This window comes from Castor canadensis, chromosome 2, assembly GCF_047511655.1.
Source record: "Castor canadensis chromosome 2, mCasCan1.hap1v2, whole genome shotgun sequence".
Lineage (NCBI taxonomy): Eukaryota > Metazoa > Chordata > Mammalia > Rodentia > Castoridae > Castor > Castor canadensis.
This window is the reverse complement of record NC_133387.1, coordinates 143,387,659-143,398,931: the sequence shown is the minus strand read 5'-3', so window position 1 is coordinate 143,398,931 and position 11,273 is coordinate 143,387,659. Positions and strand designations below refer to the sequence as shown.

The 11,273-nt window shown below is 36.7% G+C and overlaps 1 protein-coding gene across 2 annotated transcripts in view; it reads left to right on the top strand.

Moving 5' to 3' along the window:
- The window catches only part of Wdr72 (WD repeat domain 72), a 238,977-nt gene extending 235,147 nt beyond the window's left edge, over nucleotides 1-3,830 (top strand). Inside the window, exons 21-22 of one of the 2 annotated variants that reach the window (XR_012445487.1) lie at nucleotides 1,050-1,194; nucleotides 3,316-3,830. The gene's annotated coding sequence lies outside the window, so the exon portion shown is untranslated. Of the gene's footprint in view, nucleotides 1-1,049; nucleotides 1,195-3,315 lie in introns of those variants that run through there. The other variant, XM_074065982.1, reaches the window with a different exon arrangement.
- Nucleotides 3,831-11,273: the final 7,443 nt, after the last annotated feature.

The following is an 11,273-nucleotide window of genomic DNA, read 5'->3' as shown; positions in this document are numbered from 1 at the left end:
CCACTTGCATCCATTCGCAGTTATAATGAACCAAGAAAACAATGTTTTCTTTTATTATTGTTTTTCATGTTTAGAGTATGCCAAGGACAAAATAAAGCAAAAAAAGCAAAACTACCCAAAAAACAACAGCAAAAAAAAAAAACCCTGTAGCCCAATAAGATTAAGAACCTTTGTCCTTTGCCTGAAATATAGCCCTAGGGATCAAGTTGTGTTGGGGATTGTTTTTGTGATAAGGAAGATTTCCTGAGCTCAGCCTCTTTCAAATAATCAGTGTATTCCCACTTAATCTACACAAAACCACTTAGTACAATTTCTGCAAAATTCAAGGCATAAAATGAAGTGAAAAATACTATCATCTCATTAAGATGGTGCAGTAAGGAAACAAATTTGAGGATTTCGAGAATATGTTTCATAGAAAGTGTTCTGTAAATGATATCATTCCAGAAGGGGCTGGCTTTTGCTTGTAGTCTTCCTACCATGTAGGTGGCAGCAACACCCAAGGCTAGAAATTTCTTTCACATTCTCTTAGTTCTTGTCCAAAACATATTCTTACTAAAAAAAATCCTTGTGGAAAAGAAAAGGTTTAAAGTGCAGAGACAAATTTCTCTATGTCTTCACCTATCTCTAAAGCACTGTTTTAAGGTTGTGCTTAAAACAGTTCCCATAATGTGAAGACATTCATCATTTTCCTTAATACAGAAGTCATATTCTGCTCTCATTCACAGTGGTAGTATTAGGTTTCTGTTTCTTTATTTACTAGGACCTGACTTCTTTACCTTCTCTCAGGCTAAAGTTTTTCTCTGAAGGAAAAGGAAGACCACTGCTTTTGTCTATTGCCACCTAGGCTTTTGGGGAAATAGTTTGAGGCTGTCTCTTTTTTCTCTATAAAAAATGAGTTAAATGAAGAGAGATGTTCCCTTTGTCTTCAATAAAGATGTTTTCTCTGATTGTGCTAACTAGAAGTGACTGTGCTCATCTTAGTTCTGTGGGCAAATAGCATGAGGGCCACAGAACTAAGAGCGTACAGCGTATTTCCCTATCCATTTTAGGAATTTTTTGCCTTCAAAAAATGCAGAGAGGACCAAGACCATGTGGCTTAAAGCTGAGAGTGTTGAGTGGATATGAGTCACTGACTTGAGGAAGCTGTTCACACCTGTGCCTAGAGTGAAACGATACCAGAGTGCTCACCCATATGTAAGTAACTTTCCCTCCAGACTAGGGAAGATTTACAGGCATGAGCCCTGGCACTAGGCTATAATCATCACAATTTTAAGTCTAGGTTCCACTAATGAGTGAGAACATGAGACATTTGACTTTTTGAGTTGACTTATCTCACTCAACATAATGATCTTCAGTTCCAACCCACTGAGATACTATCTCACATCCAGTAGGATGGCTATTAGCAACAACCACAACAACAACAAAACCGAAAAAATAAGTGTTGAAAATGTGGAAAACTTGAAAGGCTTGTGCACTAGCTGATGAAAAATATGAAATGATATGGAAAACAGTATGGAAGTTCCTCAAAAAATGCACAATAGAGTTGCTGTATGACCAGGATAGACACCATATTTCTGGATATCTATCTAAAATAATTGAAAATAGGGTCTCAAAGAGATATTTGTATGTCAGTGTTCATAGCAGCATCATTCACAGTAGCCTTAAGGTAGATAGAATCCTCATGTCCATGTATACACATATAATAGAATATTATTCACTTTTAAGGAGGAAGAAATTCTAACATATGCTATATGGGTGCATCTTGAAGAGATTAAATGAATTGAGACAAATACGGTATGATTCCACTTATATGAAGTGTTGTAATAGTCAAATTCATGGAGGCTCAAAGTCGGAAGGTGCTTGTCAGGTCAGGGGAGGAGGGAGGAATGAAGAGTCACTGATTAATGGGATAGTTTCAATTTTGCAGGATGAAAAAGAGTATTGAGGAAGATAAATATATAACATTCATTCAATTCAACAAATCCATTTTCTATTTCCACTATGTGCTAGGAACTCTTCTATCATTTTGGAATATAGCAATGAACAAAACATACAAATATCCCTCCAAAGTCAGCAGTTTTAGAAGCTTGTAAACTATAATTGAGGAAATCTTCCATAAAAAAAGAAAAAAAGGAGACACAATAAGAAAATTTAAAGATCAATTCCATTAGAGGATGTCCTAGATTAATATTAATGAGCACTCCAGAATGAGAAATGGTGAAGTCAGAGGGAAGGAAATTAATATAAAATAAAAATAAATTTTCCAGGAAGAGTAAAAACATTTCAGATGGAAAGAACCCATGGTGTTCTCAGTAAAATTAATAAAAAGGACTGTCATCAAGATGCATTCTAGTGAAAGCTCAGAATATTAGAGACAAAGAGATGTTCCTAACTTTAGAAAAGTGAAGAGAACTTTTGCCCAATGATAAGGAATCAGAAAAGCATTAGAACTCAGTTGCAATTCTGGATGCGAGATGAAAATGCCAGAAGAAAATGAGACGACCTAAATATCCTGATGAAAACCATTTCCATAATGAAATTCTAGATTTAGCCAATCTATCTCTTCCATGTATCCTTTCTTGTGAAACTACTGGAGGACATGATTCATTTAGAAAATGGAGTAAACTAAGAAAGGTCAACACATACAACATAGGAAAGAAGAAAATCTCCCAGAGGGTAGTGAACAGTAGGTTGCATGTCTACTGTGTGCACAGTTCTATGAATCAACTAGTCCAGATTATAACAGAAAGTAGCTGATTCCAATAGGGACATCTCCAGGATGATGATGAAGCTAGCAGATTATCTGGTAGGATTTTAGAGTTCTATGTCTATGGATGGACTTGGTGACAAATTAGTGAAGGTAGTATGATCAAAAACTAAGCAAATGAAAAAAGAGAGTGTAAATATAATCACAGTGCATAACATTATCAAGCTGTGAATAATATTATTATTATAAAGCAAGTATTACTTTAACAAAAATGAAATTACCAGAGAAGGAGGGAGTTGTATGAAGGGGCTAGAAAATGGGGTGCAAGACAGTTAAATTTTCATTCTCTTAGTATTACATACATGAAAAATCAAGCAATTTCAGTATGTACTTGTTATTGAGAAAAAATGAAGATAAAATAAGAAAAGAATCAGAATAATTAAAAATGACAATTTAATCTGAAAAAGGGTTAAATCTTACTTTACAAATTTTGGTTTAGAAATGTTGGCATGTTGAATTAAGTTCTAGATACATACAAGCTTTGGCACTTGCACTGTGTGTAGTCCTACTTTTACATTTATTTTTTTCTTTTGTTTTGGTGACACTAGGATTTTAATTCGAGGCCTTGTGTTTTGAGCCACGCCCTCAGTCTTCTACTTTCACCTTTCTCAGATTGTTCAGTACCGCAGCTCAAGAAACTACTCAGGTGCTATGGGTCCTCTGAACTCCACAGTAGTGTCAGCCATTTGAAGCTACTCCACCCCTGTCGCCACAACTTTCTGTGGAGTAATCCTCCATGCCTGGCTTCACACCAGGGATTTTCCTGCACGTCTGACCAGTTGTTAATGATCCTCCCTTGTACCATGACTAACAAGCGTTACATATGATTAATGACTGTGTATTAGAGAAATTTTAAACAACTGACTATGATATAAAGTGTCTGATATTTAGTTATTCATAAGGTCAGTTTTTGTATCTCAGCTAAGAGTACTGGTCAATCCTTCTATGCCTGCTTTGGTCTCCAGGAGAATAGAAGGCCACCTGCCTTACTGCTTCTCAAAAAATTGCACCAAGGTTCCCATAAGAGTTCACAGAAGTAGCACCAAAATGGCACAATGAAAATGTGGCATTACTCTGAATCCTGTACTTTATTAAATTTTTATTTAAATACTATATGCATATGCATGTTTGTGTTCATGAAATTCATAAAATTCTAATAGCTAACATTTACTGAATATTTTCTGGATGTTCTTGTTTAATCTTTACAGCTGTTTTATGAGATTGATTCTATCCTCATTTTGTAGCTAAGGAAACAGAAACTTTGGAAGACTAAGTAGGTTTGCCAAGACCACACAACAACTTAGCCATGGAAACAGAACTTAAATATCACATTATAATTTGTAAGCATGCAAGCTCTCATTTACAGTCTCTATAACAACCTGTCTTGTGGTTTCCAGTTTTTCATTAGGGATATGAGAACTACAATTTGAAACACATGGATCCAGTTCATCTACTTCCATTTATTGTGACAAAAATTAGTGAAATCAACAGCATGAATGTCATCACTTTTTAACAAAGATTGACCAGAAAATAATTGATTTGATCAAAAACAATACTAAGCACTGTCATGCTTCCAACATGCACTGTCCATACCTTTGTATCAGTTACCTGGAAGCCCCTAGTGGTGGGTCATTTTGGAAACTGGGCTGGGTCTAGATGTCCTTTTGTCCTTTGATGACACACTCTACCAAGTAGATTCCCAAAGTACATGTAGACGACATTTATTGAAAGTCTATCATGTGCCAATTACTCCACTCCTCTGCGTATGATATTTGATTTACTCCCAAACACAACTCTGGTTAAAAGCAGGTGTTGCTTTTATTCTTGTTTTACAGATGAGACAAACTTAGCACATAGGAGGATGTATCATTTGCTACAAATCACCCAACCACTGAGTATAAGACCAAAAATCTTGCAAGTTCAGTAGTGAGGCCCAGTCACCTGTGATCTTTTACCACTATGTTATATTGTTGACCAGTTCCATCTTTCTGTCCTCATATTTGAAAATGTGATGGTCATTTTCAGGCCTCTGTTTTTTGGATGGCCTTCCCAGTACATGCTTGCCAATCTATACTGATGTTATCTTTGCATTGCCCACTATCCTACGTCATGGAGCTCATTGGGTAAAGTACTGTACTTTCTTGGAGTCCTCAATGTTGTGAACTCCCAAAGTGCTTCTGTAGCACATAAGGGCTTTTGACCAGGTAAGTGGCCTTTTGAGTTAGAAAAAGTAACTGAAATGGACTTACCAGCCAGAATATCAAGGTCCTTTCATGCATTACATCAAAGTCCTTCTGCGGTGTTTCTTGATCAGAAGAACAATTTAAGGATTATTTCAGTTCTTTCAACAAAATTGTTAGCTCAATTGTCAAGGCAGAGGTTTCCCAACCTCAGCATGATTAACATCTTCAGTCAGGTAATTCTCTGTCTGGTGGGAGCGGTCCTTTGAGTTGCAGGATATTTACCTGCATCCCTGGCCTCTCCTACTAGATGCTAGCACCCATGATTTCCTTCAATTTTGACAGCTAAAAATGTCTCCAAACACTGCCAAATGTCCCCTGGGGAGATAAAATCGCACCCAGTTGAAAAATACTGGCCTAAGGTACAATTCTTCCAACATGAATTTCCAAGCAGAAGTTAGTAAAGTGTTTTATTTACTTCAGAATAATACCCTGTAGCTTGACTTCAACACAAAGCTTTTTCATGCTGTTTTTACATTTACAAAGACTTTGGAGAAATAATCACTTTATTTTTCCTCTTTTTCTTCAGAATTTGCTCCTTTTTTCTGCTTCTTATAATCTGAGCCCCCAGAACTCATGCATGTCAACCTCCAAACTCATGTATTCATCTGCAGGGCTGTCATTTCCTGAACATCTTGCAGGAACCTCAACCTTGTACTTTTTTCCTCTCTCTCTCTCTCTCTCTCTCTCTCTCTCTCTGTTTTCTTTACTTCTTTTTCCTCTCTATCCCCTTCTCCCCCTGCTGCCCTGGCATTACTAGGATTTGAACTCAAGGCCTTGCACATACTATGTAATCTCCACCACTTGAATCAGGCCTCTAATCCTTTTGGTTTTTAGTTTATTTTTCACCTAGGGTCTTACATTTTTACCTTGGCCATGTACCACCATGCCTGGCTTATTCTTTATGGGATTACTAACTTTGCCCATGACCAACATCAAACTGCAATCCTGCTACCTCTGTCTTATGAATAGTTAGAATTACAGGCATGCACCATTATTCCCAATTTGAACTCATTCTTTTTTTGGGGGGTAGGTATTGGGGTTTGAACTCAGGGCCTCACACTTGCTAAGCAGGCACTCTACCACTTGAGCCACTCTACCAGCTCTTTCCCTTTCAGTGTGTGTGTGTGTGTGTGTGTGTGTGTGTGTGTGTGTGTGTGTGTGTTGTGTTTGGGTATTTTTGAAATAGGGTCTCATTAACTATTTTCCAGGCTGCCCTTGAACTGCAGTACTCCTGATCTCTACCTCCAGAGTTGCTAGAACTGTATATGTGAACCCCCAGTGCTCAACTCATTCTTTATTATGACAGGTATTCTCTTCTTTCCTCACTCCATCCATGAAATTGATCTCCAGTTATTTTCTACTTGATTGCCTAAGTACTTCTTCAGATTGTCCTTTTGGCATTGCTATGGCTACTATCTCTGTTCTGTCTCCTTGCCCATCTACATTGGCACAGAAGCCTGCTGGTGGTTCTTTTGTCTCCAACTCATTGAACATATAACTTCCCAAGCTGATTCTCCAAAATACAAATCTATCATTTCCTCCCTTTGGATACAGTCCAAACCTCCTTAGCAGAGCTTATGAAACTCTTTGTAAAGAATTCCTTGCTTTCTATCATGTTATAATAATAAATGAGAAAAGATTTTATTTCCTTTGTAGAATAAAGGCACAGTAAGAATTTGAGGCAGAAGTTAGACACATAAAATATTAAGGTATATATATAACTATATTCAAGTAAAGGATGGTACATAGTATAATGGGTTTGAAGATATAAATACCTGAAGTTTAGGTGTTCTTTATAAAAAGAGCAATAGGAAGTCTCCATTCACACTCTCAGGTGTGCAAAAAGTCAGTCTGACTTTCTTTGTAAATGAATTAAATTTTTATTTTAGATTTCTTTCATTTTTTTCCAGGTAGGAAATCCTTCACTTCAACTGGTTTGAATTTCCCACTTTATCTGTTATGTTGCAACTAAATCCTAGGGTTTGGGTAGTTGACTATGTAGTTTTTAAGTACAAACAAGACTCTTTATAGAGTGGGAAGCACTGCTGTTTAACAATTTGGCATGAGGCAACTGGCACAAATAAGGATTGCCCTGGACAAATAGAGACATATATCAATCTAATAATATAAGGGTGTAGGTGCCTGACTCATCATTGGTCCATGTTGGATGGATAGATAATATTTTAGACAAATACAACAGTGTCCAGAATGGGTGAGAGTTTTGCTTCACTTCTCTTTGGTCTTTGGTCATCTATCCTCACTTATTTTAGCTACTTTTTCCTTCACTTCCAACCATGGGCATCTCTGGTCTAGCTTTCTGTCTTGCCCCTCCATGCCCTACTATAGGGGACAGAAAAGATTTGACTTTTCTTTACTCACTTAGGTGGAACATGGCTGTCTCAGACACCTTTACTAAACCATCTTCATGTTGTGCTAGAGCCAGAGGCATTTTGTAGGGTTTGCAACCCTCCTAAGTCCCCTTAAAAATTCAAATAGAGCTCTGCATTGCTCTTGGGTTCTGAATTCTATCTCTTGATTTTTTTTTCCCATCACACATCTAACTAGGAAATAGACTGTGGTTAGACACAGCTTGCTTTTCAGGAATCCACCTACATCTAACTTTTTTGTCATTTTCTCTTTGTCCTCCTCATGTAATTTTTACTTCTTCTGCAATGAGACAGCCTGACTTGTCTTTCTTCTCAGATCCATTGTTTGTGAAATAAACAGTATAACCTCATATTACAGGTTTTAAAATGAAAAAGTCTTATTGAAACTCAAAGATGTTTTCTTTGCTTGTGTATCTTGGTCTCTCTTCTCTAAGACAATAAATAGTATTGACAATAGAAAACAAAAAGTATAAGAAACCACAAAGAGCAATACAACCCAAATCCTAGATAAGCATAACAACATATTAAATTTTTCCTTCAACTGAAAGCAAATATGTTCTAGAGTAGAAAAATTTGTGGTAGTTCAGATGACTAATTTTATGTCAACCTGACTACGGTATGGTCAAACGCCAGCCAAATAGGTCATGTGAAGTTATTTTTTAGATGTGATTGACATTTAAATCAGTAGATTTTGAGTGATGTTAGATATACCTTACTCTAACCCTATTAAAATACTGGTCCATGGTGAAGCGTAAAAGTTCTATAGTGTGTTGTCTTCACCAGCCATTTATAGAGAGAAGCAGCTATTCAGTGACCTGCTAATTTATCTATGCTCATTCTCTCTCTCTCTCTCTCTCTCTCTCTCTCTCTCTCTCTCTCTCTCTCTCTCTTTCTCTTTCTCTCTCTCTCTCCTCTCCCTCCCTCTCTTTCTTGCTCCCTCTCATTTTCACTTAAAGATATCCTAAACAGAGGTCAGCAAGCTTTTTCTGCAAAAGGCCGGGTAGTATACATTTTAGACTCCTGGGTCCAAAGGGTGGGCCAGATTTGACCAATAGAATAGACTTTGCTAAATCCTAATCTAGACTAAGAATACAGAAAGTGAAAACCCAATTCCAAGTAGGAGGTTGTTTGTTTACAATAGTTTGTGTTCTCATACATGTGTTGAAGATTGAGTATGTTCTCAACCACTAAATGATAATTGTCACAGAACAGTAGGTATATCCTGGTACATGTAATGTGTGAGAGCGGCAGGCACACACCAGGACACACAGCTGAGAGTGCTGGGCCCAAGCAGAGCTTGCCACAGCACCGCAGGCCATGGGAACTGTTCTCCCACCACTATCAGGGGCTTTCTTCTCATTAGAACCTGAATATCTTCCACTGATGAAAAGAAAAATTTTATCTACCTGCTCTTTTCTTGATATTTCAACACATTAAAGAATTTTCTTTCATATTTCTGTTCTACTCATGCCGGATGCCATATTCAACCTGTTTCTAGGCTGAGTTTTTAGAAATTTCTTTTATTAAAATGAGAAAATTAATTTCCACAGGAGAAGAGTAAGTGCAGAAGAAAACTCTGTAAGCCCTTATGTGTTCATAAATTATTGTTAGGATTTGACCTCTGTGAGAAGTACTTCTGTTCAGCCACAGTACACATGTACAATATAGACCAGATCTAGTCCAATTGAAATATATGTGAGCCCACTTGTAATTATAAATCTTCCAGGAGTTACATTAAAAAGTTAAACAAAATAGATGAAAATTTGTATTAATGTATTTTACATAACCCTGTGAACGAAATCTTATTTCAAAATGCAAGCAATATGACAATAATTCTTGAGATATTTTGCATGCCTTGTTTGCATGCTAAGTTTTCAAAACCCTGTCTGACTTTACACTTACTGTACAACTCAATCTGGAGTAGCCACATGTGGCTAGTGGTTCACATACTGAACAGCACAGAAATGTACTAACATGTGCTGTGAGAAAGAAATAAGGATTCTTAATTATTTGTATTATCCTATACCTATAGATAACTAATGCAGGGAAATTTATTTGATGTTTAATCCTTTGATCTCACTCTCTCATTACATGAATGGAAATACTGAAAACAAAAGAAGTTAGATGTATGACTCTCTGGAAATCATTCAGTTAATCAGAGTGGCAGAATCATGATAACAACCCAATATTTCTCATTCTGAGTCTTAGCCATTAAATGAAGTCACAAATATTATAAAGAATAATGTACTACAAGGGAACTGTTTGGGGGAAACTAGCAAGAGGAAGGAAGGGACAGGAAAGGGGAATGGGGGTGAATATGATCAAAGTACATTGTGTACATGTATGAAAATGTCATAATAAAACCCACTACCTTGCCAAATTAAAAAAATAAATAATAAGGTAAAAGAACAATGCACTAGGCCAACCATAGTATCTGGACTGCAATGAATCAAATATCCAATTAAATGAAGTTAAGCGTGGGTGCATGCAAGTCAAAACTTAACAAAATGTATGCTTCAAACAATAATTATTGTAAATTAATTATAGCTCAATAAAGCTGATTAAAATTCCCATGTAAAAATGGGCTTACACAATGACTTTCATAATCTTGCCATCTAAAATAACAAGATTCCCAGGTTGGTTGCTTCAGAGGTATACCAGGATCATCAAAAATCACAGATTTTTCTACCCTTCTGCTCTGCCATGCTCTCCATACCAGCTCTGTGGATGGCTGGCTCCCTCATAATTATAAGATGGTTGTTTCTATTCCAGATAATGCCTACAGGAGGAAAAATGTACCAAGGAAGAAATGAGCAGCCTCTTTTCATGCCTCCTTAAGAAGGAAGAAATTTCTCCCAGAAACCCCCAACCTCAGAATTCTTACCTTAATGACCAGAACCGGGAAGAATACTTACTCTTAACAATCACTGGAAAGATAAATAGAATTTCCAGGATTCTCTTAGGTTGATCATTCCAGAGTAGAATGAATATGGGGGAACCAGCCACACAGACTATCACACCTCTGATTAAAACCAGTAGATGAAAACTACTTATAACAGAAACACAGTAATATCCATAATCTCAGCCCTTTATAAACAACTGCTTTTATTTATTGCATTTGGGTTTAATTAACTTTTGACTCAACAAACACACATGAAATGACCTACCTGATACCATGGTCACATTTCTTAACCTAAACCCAGAGTCATAAGATAGAAAACTACAATTATGTAAAATAAAAAGACCCAACAGTATTTTATGGAGGGCTGCTGTAGACTAAATGTTTGTGTCTCACCCAAAATTCATATGTTGAAACCTAATCCCTGATGTAAGGATAATTGAATGTGGAGCCTTTGAGAGATAATGGATTATGAGAGCAGAGCTGAGTAGTTACAAAAGAAACCCTATGACTCACAAAGCTGAAAATATTTATTATCTAGCACTTTACAGAAAATATTCCAACCCTGATTGATATAAAGAAAAGCTCTAGAATTTGAAATCAAGAAGTCTGAACTTGAACTCAAAGGTTCTGTAGTATTTTAACTTCTCTGAGTTCAATTTCCTTCTCTGAAAACTAGAAATCATAATTAAAGAAAATCTGAGAATTATACAAGCATATGTAGACGACAGTGGTTTATAACTGAAAAATGGTGTCCCATGCTTGAGTAGGTAGTTTTTCTCAAGTTTCAAAGAAAAAAGGAAGATCTCATTTCTCTGTCATATCGAGGTTTTCCTAATGTGAGAGTGAAATCCACTCTGTAGCAAACCAGAGGAAGAGTAGGGATGCTTAGCTTCCCAAGACAGTATTCTTTGTTCAGCTGAGCAATAGCTGATTGTATAGTTCAATAACCTGAGGGTAAGGTGATGTACATATCT